Here is a 16,677-nt window from a genome sequence, read left to right as displayed (position 1 = left end):
TGTGTCCTTTTTTATTCCACACAGAGCTAAGGAAAGTATCGATTTGGTTACAAATATTTTAGAAAGAACTCAATGTGTGTTATTTATAAACAACTTTTTTAGAAATAAGATTTTTGTTTTTTAGGAAGAAACAAGTTTGAAAATTACCTTTCTTCTTAGAAGACTGATGCTATCTATTGTATAAACAAGGCACCTAATTACCTTTCTTCTTAGAGTTGTCCTTAGTCATTTAAAAAATATCTGAACCAGTTCTCTTCTAAGGCATACATGCAATGACATAGATTTGTGACGGGTTTGTGGTGTGATAATATGGAAACTGCCTTTTGACATTTGTTTTTGTATAGTAGAAGTAAAAGCTGTACATGTCTTCCTATTTCTATCTGAATAATGCTCTTCGTTGATTTTGTTGCATTTGTGAAGGAACTAATCTCGGTCTCCCAATCTTTCTCTTTTATAACTGTTTAATAACCATAGCCCAAGATGGGATTATAGGGCAGATGACATTACTTCTGAAGACAGCAGCAATGAAGACACTCATTATTCCATAAGGCTTGGTATGCTAAAGTCATTTCAATGAAGAGCTGATTCAACTATCAAATACCAAGTGTGCTGAATACCACTTTTCTTTACATCTTTCGAGTTGATAATAAAGTAACAGTGCTTTATTTTTTTTAAGGGTGGACCATAGTCACGTTTATTTGTTTGACTACAATGTTGGTCAATAAATAATAGAGAAAATGATGCTTTATGTAATTTTTTAGAATATGGCTTAAAGGTTGATTAAAAAATTTCTTAGTTATTTATACACTTTTAGGTTAATTTTTTCCCTTGACAAATTAACACTTATTCCCTTCTTGGGGATTTTTTCACTCTGAGTGATATAGATAGGGGCATATTGATCAGATTTTAGTCAAGACAAGACAAAATATCACTGTCAGAACACTGTTAGATGTAGCCTAATGTTTACTAAATCAGAATTTATAGATGCAAATTAAGTTAGCTTGTCCCAGCCTATCAGACTAAGAGAAAGTCTTAATTCCCACTGCAAAGATTTTTTTTCCACTTTAGAATAAGAATATAGGATTCAGTGGTGTAATGCTTTTAAGCAAGTTTTCTATAATATATTGTAGTTACTACTTTATCAACATGATTTAACCTCATGCAGAGTTTTTATAGTTGAATTCTTTTGTTAAAATAATAAATCATCAAGTAAATCTTGTTCTCATTTGGTATCCCTGTCAGCCCCTAAAGTTCTCCAAGTTGTTTGTAATTCAGTTTTAAATATGCTTAATTCAGTATTAGCTACTATGGAAAACAATATAGAGGATCATTAAAAAACTAAAAATAGAGCCAGGCATGGTGGTGCATGCCTGTAATCCCAACGTGTGGGAGGCTGAGGCATGTGTTCAAGGTCAGCATGAGCTTCATAGTGAGACCCTGTCTGAAAAAACAAGCCAAAACAACAAAAATATCCAAATGAACCTAAAAACAGAGCTGCCATATGATTCAGCTCACCTTTCGTGGGTATTTATTGAAGGAATCTGAGTCAGCATACAATAGAGACACCTGCACATCCATGTTTACTGTAGTACTATTCATAGCAGCCAAGTTATGGAATCGGTCTTGGTGCCCATCAACTGATAAATGGATAAAGACAATGTAGTACATCTACATAATAGGATCTTATTCAATCATAATGAGGAAGGAAATTATGTTATTTGCAGGAAAATGGATGGAACTAGAGTTTATTATGTTACGTGAAAGAAGGCAGTCACAGAAAGGCAAATATCACTTCTTTTCTCTCATCCAGGGCAAATGAAACAAAAAAAGATGACTTGAAAATTGAAGACAGACTATTAGGGAAGGGGAAAGGAAGAGGGTAGAGAGAGGAAAGTCTGGGAGGGCACAAGGGAGGATGGCTATGATCATAGCTGATATATGCATGCATGGAAATATCACAGTGAAACCCATTATTTTGTATAATTTACAAAATAATTAATAATTATAATATAAATTCTGTACTACCCAGATATTCTCTTGTTTTTATTTTTCAGTACTGGAGTTTGAATTTAGGACCTTGCACTTACTAGGTAGGCACTCTACCACTTAGGCCAAGGCTCCAGCCTACCCAGCTATTCTTTTATTTATTTATTTATTTATTTATTTTAAAATTTCCTTTATTCATATGTGCATACAATGATTGGGTCATTACTCTCCTCTTACTCCCACCCCCTCCTTTTCCCCCCACCCCCTCTCTCTCCCCCCTACACCCTTGCTTCAAAGCAGAAACTGTTTTGCCCTTATCTCTAATTTTGTTGAAGAGAGAGTATAAACAAAAAAAAACTCCTGGAGGACCAGGAGTTTTTGCTAGTTGAGGTAAGGATAGCTATACAGGGAGATTCTTAGTATTGCTTCCATGTACATATGTGTTACTTTCTAAATTGATTCTTCTCGAACTAACCTTTTCTCTAGTTCCTAGTCCCCTTCTCCTATTGGCCTCTGTTGTTTTAAAGTTTCTGCATTAGTTCCTTTGCATTGAAGACATCAAATGCTATCTTTTTTTTGAGTTACCTACCTATCCTCACCCCTCCCTTGTGTGCACTCACCTTATCATATGATCAAAGTCCAATCCCCTTGTTGTGTTTGCCCTTGATCTAATGTCCGCATATGAGGGAGAACATACGATTTTTGGTCTTTTGGGCCAGGCTAACCTCACTCAGAATGATGTTCTCCAATTCCATCCATTTACCAGCGAATGATAACATTTCGTTCTTCTTCATGGCTGCATAAAATTCCATTGTGTATAAATACCACATTTTCTTTATCCATTCATCAGTAGTGGGACATCTTGGCTGTTTCTGTAACTTGGCTATTGTGAATAGTGCTGCAATAAACATGGGTGTACAAGTACCTCTGGAGTAACCTGTGTCCCATTCCTTTGGGTATATCCCCAAGAGTGGTATTGCTTACCCAGCTATTCTTAATGGGCTACTTTTGATATTGAAAATAGTTCCAATCTCTTTTATGTTCAAATGACCAAAAAAGAATCAGGAACTTGGAATATACAATAAGTGATCTTAACCACTCGCTTTTGGCAGACCAAGCTTAATGGATATGAATATTTGCTATGGAGGAAGTTTGCCAATATTTGAAAATTATTGTGTCTGAAAGTTGATTATAGGTCTTTGTCTTCTTTTTTTATGGGACTGGGGTTTGAACTAAGGGCTTTGAACTTGCAAAGCAGGTGCTCTACTGCTTGATCTATACCTCTAATCCATTTTTGCCCTGGTTATTTTGGAGATGGGGATCTCTCAAATTATTTGCCTGGGCCGGTCTCCAACCATGATCCTCTTCATCTCAGCCTCCCAAGTAGCTAGGATTAAAGGCTCAGGTCTTTGTCTTTTCTATTGACCTCATACTAATTTTCAGGTAGATCCAAATTGGGGCTACTTTTACTCTCCATGAGTGATCGGTATAAAATGTTTACTTCATAGTTTCTTTCATTCTATTTTATGTGAATGTTTTTCAGATCAGATTTTTGGGCAGTGATATGAAGAAGGGACTGATAAGGGCTAAGATTGGACACAAAAGATCAGTTAGGATGCTGGAACAACTCATGGTACAGATTAATTCTCAATGATGAAATGACAAAGAAAAAAAGAGGAAAGGAGAAAAGGAACAAAAAAGAGAAAAGGGAAAGAATCAATAATCCTAAGAAGATAGTTGGTAACTGGGACTATGGGAGTGGATAAAATTTCTCAGGGACAATGTGCTAAATGAAAAGAAAAGAGAATCTAGAGTAACTCTGGTGCCACATCAGTATTTAAGAGAAGTGGAATTGGAAAGGATGACAAAGCAGGGCAAGAATGTTAAAGGAATGTCACAGGAGCCAAGGTAATTGAGGATTTTAAGAAGAACCTTCACTAACAATGTTAAATGTCCTAAAAAGAAATCCAATAAATTAATGGTAATCGGTAGCTAACTCTAAGAGTGATTGCACAACTCATGTTTTTAAACCACTATGCTACTATGCTTGCTCCCAAAGGCAAGGACTAAGTGTATCTACTAGAGGTGTCACTGAGGGAGGTCATTTATGACTCTGAGTGGGCAGTTTCACTGGATCAGAGTGCTGTGGGCTGTGAGGAAGTCAAGACTATAGTGGCTTCTCTTCCTAGGAACTTGATTATCAACATGAGGAGGAAAGGTTTGCCAAAGGAATTTCAGGGTGGAAAGAATTAGTTTTAGAATGGGAGAGCTTCTTACATATTTATATGGTGAAGAGAAGAGTTCTTGGAAGAGAAAGATTTTGGAAGACACAGAGACATGGTAAATAAACAGACTGGAAAATAAGAGCTACAAGGCACTTGAGATTTTCAGCCTAGAAATAAGAGAAGAGGGGAATCCTGTTTTACAAAAGGAGAAGGACTGACGGGTGATGGGTATGCAGAGATGCATATGGGATTTTGTTTGATTGGATGTATAGTATGTGTATAGAGTTCACACAAAAAAAGCAAGTTTAAAGCACTTGCTTTTTCTGGGAAGATTCCCCTTGAATGGCAATCTTTCATTTGTTGGAGCTACTTCCACACTATTTCAGACTCATATGAATTTTGTGGGTTTCTTGAATCAGTAAATTCTTTTCATAGCCCTCTGTATGACCAATGCTAGATCACCCAGTTCTTATTATTTAAATCTTGGGTAAGGACTCACAGGGAACAGAGTAGTTGCAAAGTCATTTGATGTAATGTTTTGAGTTGGCTGCTTATCAGGTTTTTGCCCTTTCTAAAATGTTTCCTGTTTAGATTTTCCTTCAGGTTCATGAGCTCTAAGAAATCCTTTTCCTCTCCAAAATATTTCTTTTGCTTAAATCACTTGTATAAATTCTCTTAAGAGAACTTAAGGGCTGTAGTACAGAATAAAGATTTTAGGATACTGAGTTAGCAGTGCCAGAAAAACTAAAACATGATCCAAATGGACACACAAAGAATGGCTAAGAAACATGGAGGCCCTACTGACCCAGGAAACCATTCACTTGTGACTGCTTGTCGTTTTCTTGTTTTCACCATTCCAATGTCCTATAAAACATGGGACACAGGGAGTAAGGAGATTAAGCCTTAAAAAATAGTTACACTTTTTTGAATCATTGCTTTTTAGTTAGGTGGCCTAATAAGGAATCACTTTTGAGGCAAATTTCACTGTTTTTATAAAAACAAAAAAACCCTTGTAAGAAATTTGAAGTTAAGGATTTTCAGAGAGCAAAATTATTGTTTGATTTTCTTAGAGTATTTAAATGCTGAGCAAAGTCTTAACCCTCGTCATAGATCATTCACACTACAAAGAACATTTTCCCAGATAAGTTTGTGAGTACTAATGTACTTAGGCATTGTTCATGATTTCACATTTAAATGATGACGAGCTTTTCAGAAATAGAATCTGAACCCAAGACATATTGTATTCAGACAGATCATGAGTATGCAAGTATCATTTGTAGCCTGGCTTTGCTCAGAAAATTTCATGATTTTGTAGTTTTATAGCTCATCATCCTTTTGCTGCTGATACTTTTCACATACTGTGAATTTGTAATAAATTTTATGATTAACAATAAATTACAGAATAGTAAAGAAAAACAGGTTAGCAAGGTGAAGGCGAAGTAGAACTAGGCTACTAAGTGGCCAAATGAACATCTTTTCCCAACTTCACTTTGAACAAAAGTATATTTCAGGAAAAGACATTCATAGTACACACTTGAAAAACTCCTCTAAATCCTAGAATTATATTGTGATACTTAGTAAAAATTGACTATCTTTTTTGATGCTGTGTGAGAATAGAACCCACACATATAACATAGTCCAGAATGGTCTACATGGAAGTACCTGTTAAAATGCTTTGGTTGAGTCTTACTGCATCACCAATCGAATGCTTTTCTAAGATGGCTTATCAGAAATCTTTTGTCCTTACTCTTTTTAATTTTCCTCTGTGGATAGGGGGTTGAACTCAGGGCTCCACTCTTGCAAAGCAGGCACTCTATGTTTTGGGCCACACCTCCAGTCCATTTGTTTCTATTTATTTATTTTTTTGGAGATGGTGGTCTCATGAACTATTTGCCTGGACTGACTTCAAACCTCAGTCCTCCTGATCTCAGCCTCCCAAGTAGTTAAGATTACAGGTGTGAGCCACCGGCATCCTTATTCTTTAGGCATTCAAGTGCCCACAGAAATTTTGCTCCTGTTATGAAGCCTATAAAGAAAACAAAACAAAAGTTGCCAAAGATAAATCATTAGATGAAAACAAAGATGAAAGGCAAACCTGAGAATGATGTTCAATTAAAATGCTTGTACCCAAGGCAGATATATGAAATGGAGAAAGGCATTCACTTACTTAAAATGCTTAAAATTCTGGACTTTATTAATCTGGAGCAAGATGTTTATCTTGATTTGACACTGGACATGGCTCTGGAGAAAAGGAACAAAGTGGAGCCATTTGCCAGCGTTAGTTTTCCATATCCATTTGCTTCAGAAATCAATAAGGTTACTTATTCACGGGACCACATCAGAAATTAAAATAGCAGTAGAAAGTGGAGGTGCATTGTAAGAGAAGGTCCTCTACTTCAGAAGGTTTTGGAAGATGAAATTCATGTTGACTTTTATGCAGCTGTTCCAGAAAGAATCCATTCAAGAACAAAATGAAAAAAAAAAATTTCCAAAGCTTATTAGGAATTCCAATGGCCGTAACCTTCCCCCATGTTTGAATTATTTAAAAGTACACATGATATTATGGTAAATGAAGAAAAGAAGAACTTTCTTGAGGTCAAAATAGCAACATTGGTTATGCCAAATGACCAGCAAGCAGCCAGTCTTTTTTTTTATTTTTTTTTTATTTTTCTTTTATTATTCATATGTGCATACAAGGATTGGTTCATTTCTCCCCACTGCCCCCACCCCCTCCCTTACCACCCACTCCGCCCCCTCCCTCTCCCCCCCCCAATACCCAGCAGAAAGTATTTTGCCCTTATTTCTAATTTTGTTGTAGAGAGAGTATAAGCAATAATAGGAAGGAACAAGGGGTTTTGCTGGTTGAGATAAAGATAGCTATACAGGGCATTGACTCACATTGATTTCCTGTGCGTGGGTGTTACCTTCTAGGTTAATTCTTTTTAATCTCACCTTTTCTCTAGTACCTGTTCCCCTTTTCCTATTGGCCTCAGTTGCTTTAAGGTATCTGCTTTAGTTTCTCTGCGTTAAGGGCAACAAATGCTAGCTAGTTTTTTAGGTGTCTTACCTATCCTCATCCCTCCCTTGTGTGCTCTCGCTTTTATCATGTGCTCATAGTCCAATCCCCTTGTTGTGTTTGCCCTTGATCTAATGTCCACATATGAGGGAGAACATACGATTTTTGGTTTTTTGAGCCAGGCTAACCTCACTCAGAATGATGTTCTCCCATTCCATCCATTTACCAGCGAATGATAACATTTCGTTCTTCTTCATGGCTGCATAAAATTCCATTGTGTATAGATACCACATTTTCTTAATCCATTCGTCAGTGGTGGGGCATCTTGGCTGTTTCCATAACTTGGCTATTGTGAATAGTGCCGCAATAAGCATGGATGTGCAGGTGCCTCTGGAGTAACAGTCTTTTGGGTATATCCCCAAGAGTGGTATTGCTGGATCAAATGGTAGATCGATGTCCAGCTTTTTAAGTAGCCTCCAAATTTTTTTCCAGAGTGGTTGTACTAGTCTACATTCCCACCAACAGTGTAAGAGGGTTCCTTTTTCCCCGCATCCTCGCCAACACCTGTTGGTGGTGGTGTTGCTGATGATGGCTATTCTAACAGGGGTGAGGTGGAATCTTAGTGTGGTTTTAATTTGCATTTCCTTTATTGCTAGAGATGGTGAGCATTTTTTCATGTGTTTTCTGGCCATTTGAATTTCTTCTTTTGAGAAAGTTCTGTTTAGTTCACATGCCCATTTCTTTATTGGTTCATTAGTTTTGGGAGAATTTAGTTTTTTAAGTTCCCTGTATATTCTGGTTATCAGAAGCAGTCAGTCTTTAAACAGTTACTAATGAAGTGTGTGGGTTTGTACTGTTGAGTTTGGGTCCCTTTATGGTGCATGTTTTCCTTTGTAGCTCAACAACTGAAAGTTTAACTAAAGGGCTGATGCATTTTTGTTCAAAAAAGTAGAAACTGAAGAACACAATGAAGAAGCTGCCTTAAAATGTTGAATTGTGAAATTGTTTTTTAGTGAATTTTTAAGCAACAGAGAAAACTATGAAACTGCATAGTTTCTACATATTCCAGATCCCCTATCTGTGTAGACTGCATTTCTGCTTGGTGCCCAGGTCTGTGATATTTGCATTTTTTTGTTTCCCACTCTTTCTTTTTCTTTACCCTTGCCCTCTGCAGCACACCACTACACACTCAGAGCTCCCTTTGGAAACTGAGTCAGAATGTCACAGGACTTCTCCCCATCTATCACCATTTTCAGTTGGGAGAAACATTCATTTTTACTCGTAGTGGCCAATAATCCTGATACTTTCTGGCCACAGATCTATATCTATATCAATATAGATATATAGATAGATAGAAAGAGAGAGATAGAATTATAGACAGATTCTTCCTTATGGAACATGTGCTTATCATTTCCTAAGACCCCCCAAAAGTCTATCCAACTTTAGTATCTTATCCAACTTTAATGTCAAGCTTGACATACAAGTTTAAGATTGGCATCAACCTGGATGTAGATGAGATTCCTTGAAGTAATTCCTCTGTTCCAAAGAATAGTGAAATAAAAGTTGTTATTACTGATACATAGAAATTATGAAATCCAGCTGTGCACAAGTGGTCAGTAGGCCTTATTCTGGGGTAGAAGCATTCCTTTACTTCAGCCTAGTTCTGTTCATTTTAGTGGCTCCCTAATCTTTTTGTTTTCCATTATTCGTGGTTTTATCCTTCTTTCTCTGAAAGTTTCTTCCCTATCTCTAGTATCATAAAGAATTTCACTAGCCTTTGTTCCTGATGCTTGAAAGAATTTAAATATTTGTAATTTTCCTAGTATTAGAAGCTTCTTTGTTATTCAGGAGCTCCTTAGGTAACTTCAAGATGGGGGCTAGGCAGCAGAAAGATCAAGTACATGATTAGTGGGGGGTTAGCACTTTGAGCCAGCCTGACTTCCAGGGAAGGGAGAGGGGCTGGAGATTCAGTTTAATTACATAGCTGTTGACTTAATTAATCATGACTATGTAACATAGCTTCATATAAAACTCTGGACACTGAAGTCAGTGGAGCTCTTGGTTTGTGACATACTAATATGCTAATACATATTCATGTATTCTTATTCTACAGGGATTGGGCACAGAAGCTCAGTATTTGAGGCCATTTCAGACTTAGCCTCGTGTGTCTCCATTTGGCTATTTCTAAGTTGTATCTTTTACCATGAAATTACAGTTCATTTATAGTAGTACTTTTCTGAGTTCTGTGGAGTTTTCTAGTGAATTAGTTGAACCTGAGATGTTTGTGAAAACCCTTGGATTTATAGCCAGTCAGTTAGAAGTGAGCATGGCCTGGGGACTTGTAGCCAGCATCTGAAGTGAGGGAAGTCTTGGGGAGGACTGCACAAATAAGTTACGGGGTCTGCATCAGGTGCTTAGTGCTAGAATTAAATTGCAGTACATGGGTGCAGTATGGTAAAATGGGATATTGTAATAAGGACAACCTGTACTTGCAGTTTAGTGGCTTTCTCAGACTGATGCCTCTGTGTTAACTTTCTTAGGAAATCTTCTTGATGGAGATTATTGTGTGGGATCTTTATTAGGGAGTGTTCTTGGGACCAACACTTGCTGAAGGAAAGGGAAGAGAGTAGAATTGGACAGACAGAGAAAAAGAGCTGTGATGAAGCCTCCAGTGTCTCTACAGAGTGTTTTAAGGATGACTACAAAGCTATTGCAAGATGGAGCAAGAAGACGGTGGGTCTTTAAAGTAATGATTACGTGCAGCACCCCCATTCCCCGCCCAAGGAAAGGGTATGAATTTGAATAAGGAGGTTCTTTATTGCTCAAGCAATCCAAGAAGGGGGTTGGCAGGTGAGGACTGCCTACCAGTGGCACTTCTGGGTGCTAGGATAATAAATTCTTCACTCTTGAAAGTGAGTCTGGATGATGAGTCACAACATCAGTCATCATCCATTCCTAATGCTGCTGAGATCTTCTTCCTACAAGTTCGGTAAAGAGTTCCACAAGGATTCTGGTGGATAAAACTTAGATGAGGAAGATTATTGGAATGAACTCAAACCTGTCTTGCAATTGGATCTCCATCTCTGCATCCTTTATTTTCCATTTTGTATTTCCCTCACCCTCAACTAGAGACCCATTCCTTCGTTTCTGAGTTTGAACCCCTGATAACTCCATCTTGGTCCAGAGTCACTGCACTCATCTATTTACCATCAGAATTGAAATGATTCTCTCTTATAGTTCAATAGGACTATTGCTATAAACTACAGTTTAACCATTCTCCCACTGGGAAATAGGACCTCTAAACCCACAGGACCTGGAATTGAAGTGACAGGAAGCACACATTTCTTAAGTAGTCCCTGGGAAAGATGGGAAACAGGAACCTCTTGGTTTCTAGACAAAAATGTTCTTCCTTTTGGTGACATGAAACCATACAAACTTTGTTAATTTAAAGTGTACATTCTGATCTAGAGGATAGTGCTCCATATCAAGAAAGAATCACATTCAAAATGTTTCTGCCACACTTTCAGCAGGCTGGTCTATTGTTTCATCAGGTCAGTTGCTTTAGGATACTGGGGCATGTGATGTCTTATCACCATCTGCCTATACTCACAATCTCTTTGCTGTAACTAGAGCTTTTTTCTTTATTACTTCTTTGTTTTTTAAAAATTGTTTATACATTTATTCATATGTGTATACATTGTTTGGACCATATCTCCCTCCTTCCCCTCCCCTCCTCTCCCCCATTCCCCTTCATTTCCATGTAATGGAAGTTAAAATGGAACCCTGAGTGACTGTATATGGGGGTGTTATGAACATGGGATGAGTTGGACAGAAAGTGCTGGACCTTTGTTCATAAAAATTTGTCACATATTGGATATCGTACTCTAAGGACAGAGGCATGACTTTGGCCAAGGTGGCTGTTTTTAGCTATGGCAATTTCCAAAGGGATCTGTAGCACAGAGCTGTCTACAAGAGCAATAGACCCCCAAATGGGGTAATAGTTCTTTCATTCTTGAAAGACGATCTGGAGGGTGCTCCATAGTGCCTTCTATGGTGGAAAACTGGTGGCATTTTTCAATTTGAATAATCCCAGTTGCTTTTAGTCTGAGCTGCATCCACACTGGGTTTGAGACAGATGTCTTTTGGAATGAAGCATCAGATGCTGCAGAAAAACACTCTTATGATTGATAGTAGCCATTTGTTAAATTGAGAGTCTACTGGGCACCATCTTAAATCTTTCTGAAGTCTTAGCAAACACCCTTGTGTCTTACAGCTACACTCAAGTCCATCCTTACTCTGAGACTATTTCTTACTTTAAAATTTTTTTGCTGGGATGAGAAACAGTTTTATGTTCCAATTCAGCAAGTCCACTCTATATTGTATATTCTGATTTCAGACTGAGAAATTCCTTGTTCACTTAATCTCAATCTTATTTTATAGTTAACTATACACAACTGAAGCTTAAGGTTTCAATATTCTGCCTGATAATTCATTAACTGGATCCAAGAGTTCATTAGGTACATTATTTAGCTTCCATGTTATTTTTTGGTAACAGTTTCACCAATTTTTCCCCAAGTACATACCATGAGTGTCCATTTTTCTAAGTTGCCATAGCAATTCATAAACTACTTTGTAGTCTTGATAATGACTTATTCAACATTCTTGTACTCATTCTTGCTGCTTTTCCAGCCTTTGATTGTTACTTGGTCTCAAATCCAATGATCCATGTCTTATATTTTTGTTAAGCCAGGACCCCACTTCAAATTTCATTATCAATTATATTGATTTGTAACAAAGCATCCTTAAATTTAGTGACTTAAAACAACATCCCATGTTTTAGCAACATCTCACAACTTTGCAATTTAGTTGGGTTCTTCTGGGTGGTTCTGGTCTTTCTTGGGGTCACTTATGTGGTTGCAGTGATCTGGTCGCTCCACTAGGAGTGTATGTAGTTGTTAGTGGGGGCTGTTGACTGGGGAATTTCTCTTATTGACAAGTCTCCTTTTGCAGGATAATCTGAGTTTCTTATATACTGGTGGCATCAGTTCAAGAACTTAAGAACAGAGTCTCAAAGGTTGAGTCCAACACTTACAAATCACATTATATTATTTTGTCACAGTCTGTTGGTGAAAGCAAGTCACAAGATCAGCCCCAATTCAGGTGGTTGGGAAATAACTACACTTTTTTTTTTTTTTAAGATCAAGGTTCCCAGGGAGAAGTAGTGATCTTGGCTAGGGCAGGGTAGGCTCTGCCCATTCCTCCTTCATCTTTCCTTCTCTCTTCCACTTCAGTTGCCTGTTTCCTCCCACCCCTAGCTTGGAAGGAACAAATCTCATTCTCAAATCCAGAGGGGTGTGCATGGACAGGTCTGGCTTACACTGGAGCAGTCTTCCTCAGTGGGGTCTTTGAATGGGCATTCCCAGGAAGCACACTTGCAGGCCCACCTGGAACTCCTGAATTGGGAACTCAGGTGCCAGGGCTGCGGCACACTTGCTGTCTACACTATGACAAGCCTCCAACTGAATTTCACAGTCCAAGTTGCTCCAGTGTGAGAGCACCTGGTTGAAGATGGCAGGGACAGAGGACAGAGGACAGAGGGGATAGTGCTCCAGAGCTGCTCAGGCCTTTGCCCCCATCCCTTCCCGCTTCTGCTTCATACATGCAGCCTCATGGCCCCCATTCAGCTGCCTCTTCAATTTCTCTGATCTCCTCCACACAAAGCTTCTTGAACAAGTTCTCTCCATTTTCTTACCCCTAGGACTACACTCTCCTTAAAAAAGTTAATATATAATTATGGTGCACTTATCATATACAAAAAAGATAATGAAAAATGATGGCCCATGTTGCTGAATCCTTTTGTAATCAACCCTCACCGGGAGCATGACTCCCCACATCCAGGGAGCTCCTCTGCTCTTTAGTTCACTTTGGGATGGTGAATAACTACACTTCTTGACAAAAGAAATGCAAACCGCGTTTTGTAGCTCTCTTTCGATATCTTTCCCATGTATTGTCTGTCATGTTGATCCATTCCTATGCTCACTTCTTTGCTCAGTGTAAATTTAGCAAACATTTATGGGGTGTCTAAAATGTATCAAGCATTGTTATGAGCACTGGAGATAATAAGATCCGTACTTTGGAAATGCATAAAATCATAAAGTTCTTTAAAATTATAAAATTTTGAGAGCTCCATATGGTTTTTGTTTTCTTGAGTTTAAAAAGTTTTATAATTGTGAAAGGCTTATGACTTATGATTCAATTGAACTACTCAATTGCAAACAAAACCTATAAAAACTGAATGGGATGTCAAGATGAACAATGTTTTTCTTTTTTTCTTTTATTTATATGTGCATACAATGTTTGGGTCATTTCTCCCCCCTTCTCCCTGCCCCCTCCCTTACCTCCCCACCCCTTCCCTCTCCCCCTACCCCCTCGCTACCAGGCAGAAACTATTTTGCTCTTATCTCTAATTTTGTTGAAGAGAGAGTATAAGCAATAATAGAAAGGACCAAGAGTTTTTGCTAGTTGAGATAAGGACAGCTATACAGGGAGTTGACTTGCCTTGCTTTCCTGTGCATGTGTGTTACCTTCTAAATTAATTCTTCTCGAACTAAACTTTTCTTTAGTTCCTGGTTCCCTTCTCCTATTGGCCTCTGTCGCTTTAAATTATCTGCATTAGTTTCTCTGCATTGAGGCCGACTATCTGGTTTTTTGGGTGTCTTAACTTATCCTCATACCTCCCAAGTGTGCTCTTGCTTTATCATGTGATGAAAGTCCAGTTCCCTTTTTGTGTTTGCCCTTGATCTAATGTCTGCATATGAGGGAGAACATACAATTTTTGGTCTTTTGGGCCAGGCTAACCTCACTCAGAATGATGTTCTCCAGTTCCATCCATTTACTTGCGAATGATAACATTTCATTCTTCTTCTTGGCTGCATAAAATTCCATTGTATATAAATACCACATTTTCTTAATCCATTTGTCAGTAGTGGGCCATCTTGGCTGTTTCTATAACTTGGCTATTGTGAATAGTGCTGCAATAAACATGGGTGTGCAGGTGCCTCTGGAGTAACCTGTGTCACAGTCTTTTGGGTATGTCCCCAAGAGTGGTATTGCTGGATCATATGGTAGATCTATGTTTAGATTTTTAAGAAGCCTCCAAATTTTTTTCCAGAGTGGTTGTACTAGTTTGCATTCCCACCAACAGTGTAAGAGGGTTCCTTTTTCCCCATATCCTTACCAACACCTGTTGTTAGTGGTGTTGCTAATCATGGCTATTCTAACAGGGGTAAGGTGGAATTTTAGTGTGGTTTTACTTTGCATTTCCTTTATTGCTAGAGATGGTGAGCATTTTTTCATGTGTTTTTTTAGCCATTTGAATTTCTTTTGAGAAAGTTCTGTTTAGTTCAGTTGCCCATTTCTTTATTGGTTCATTAATTTTGGGAGAATTTTGTTTTTTGAGTTCCCTATATATTCTGGTTATCAGTCCTTTGTCTGATGTATAACTGGCAAATATTTTCTCCCACTCTGTGGTAGGCTCTTCAGTTTACAGACCATTTCTTTAAACAATGTCTTTCTGTGAATGAATTTTTCTAACTTCATTTTAAGAATAGCTTGGTTTCAGAAACCTATAAATTAATTAAAGATCAAACAGATTTGTTTTTCTCAAAAAAAGATAGGGATTTTGTTTTTGCTTTAGTTTAAGGACTGAATGTTTTTTAAAATGTTTCCAAGAGAGCCCATAGAAAGACACCAATAGCTACTATAAATCCTTGCCTTGATGGGCAATGAATGTAAATTTTCTCTTTCTGAATGGAGAATTCTCATTAATCAAGAAAATTCATTCTCAACTCAAATGTGATTTCATTTAAGGATTCCCTGAAACCTTCAGTCCTTTCCCAAGCATTAGTCACTCTTCTTTTGTGAGCTATTCCAGTTGGCATGGTTCTCTGATAGGGCAAGCATGATGTGTTGTGAACTATTTGGCATATATAAGTTCCTTTACTTATGATCTTTTCAAGAGCAGGGACTCATATTTTCCTTCTCTGGATCATAAGACTTCACATGTTACAGACATCCAATACACTTGTTAAATATAGGAATGAATGATGTGATAGCTTGGCATACATGAATTATGATGAAGTTAGAAATTACTCCAATTGTTTTGTGAATTTCTGGAATGTCAGCTCTGTTGGTTAAAGTCATAGAAACCCAGAGTTAGAAGAGACTTTTGAGTCAGTCAGATACATAGTTTTTTTTTTAAATAGTGTAGTAAAAATATTGAGAGGGTTTTTAAGTACTGCTTAGGTGACACTGCTAGTTAATTGTAGAATAAACAAAAAACCAGTTTGATTCCCAGTTCGCTGTTCTTGTCACTGTACCATGGTGTTCTTTCATCCCAGGGTCTCTGAATTTTAGGTCTCTCTCTTTCTCCATTTTTGTTTTGGTGATACTAGGGTTTGAACTCAGGACCTCATGCTTGCTAGGTGGGTGCTATACCACTTGAGCCATCCACCAAACTTTCTCAGGTCTGCCTAGATGGACTACATAGCTGACGTGCTTAGAAGAACAGAACATGTTCTTGTCACTTGAGTTTTCCTGATTGGTCAGTTAGCTCCCCAAATCATCGTTTGTATTTTAGGAAAACCTGTTGTGTTTTTAGAAGTGCCCTAGAATTTCCATGTGATATATGTTTCCCATTCTGAACCTACTGTGTTCTTCATATGCAGATAATGCTAAATAAATGTTTCTAATTTTTTTGAAATATAACTAGATTCTAAAAAGGTAGGAGTGCTAGGTGTGGCAGTGCATGCCCAGTACTGCCATAATGAATAAAGAAACAAACAAACAAATTAATAAAAAGCTAGGATTAAAAGTGTGGACATGAAAAGGGACAAGCCTTGTATGTTGACTGCCATGTTAGGAATGGTAAGTAAGATCAGGTTGGTGCCATGGACTAAATATTTGTGTCCCCTCCAATTTCCAAATTGGAGAATGGATATAGTACTGTTGATGCTCATGAAAAGATGACCAAAAAATATGGACATAGGTCTTTTCTTTTGTTTCCTTTTTCTCTTCTCTTTTCTTGTTTCCTCTCCTCTCCTCTTTTTCCCTCCTTTCCTTCTTTCCTCTCCTTCCTTCCTTCCTGTCCTCCTCTTCCTTCTCCTCCTGTCCCTTCTCCTCCTCCTCCTCCTCCTTCCCTTCTCTTCCTCCTCCTCCTCCTCCTCCTACTCCTCCTTCTTCTTCTCTCTCTCTCTCATCTTTGGCAGCACTGGGGTTTAGAATCAGGGCCTCGAAATTGCTAGGTATCCCTTACACCATTCAGATCTTTTTTCTTATTCACTTTTATTCTTTTAATTATTTTTGCTATTAGGATTTAAGGGCTGTAGAGAGAGGAAGAGCTCTATTGGATTATAATGCACATTCTTGTTTCCTAACCCACTTAATTCAGCA

At 38.0% G+C, this 16,677-nt stretch overlaps 2 pseudogenes; one reads left to right on the top strand and one right to left on the bottom strand.

Moving 5' to 3' along the window:
* Nucleotides 1-6,183, bottom strand: part of LOC141411038 (alpha-ketoglutarate dehydrogenase component 4 pseudogene) — a 28,653-nt pseudogene extending 22,470 nt beyond the window's left edge.
* Nucleotides 6,184-6,293: 110 nt separating this feature from the next.
* On the top strand, nucleotides 6,294-8,179 carry LOC109674955 (large ribosomal subunit protein uL1m pseudogene; annotated as a pseudogene).
* The last annotated feature ends 8,498 nt before the right edge of the window (nucleotides 8,180-16,677 follow it).

Source organism: Castor canadensis, chromosome 9 (genome assembly GCF_047511655.1).
Source record: "Castor canadensis chromosome 9, mCasCan1.hap1v2, whole genome shotgun sequence".
In the NCBI taxonomy this organism is placed as follows: domain Eukaryota; kingdom Metazoa; phylum Chordata; class Mammalia; order Rodentia; family Castoridae; genus Castor; species Castor canadensis.
This window is presented reverse-complemented; position numbering and strand designations above follow the sequence as displayed.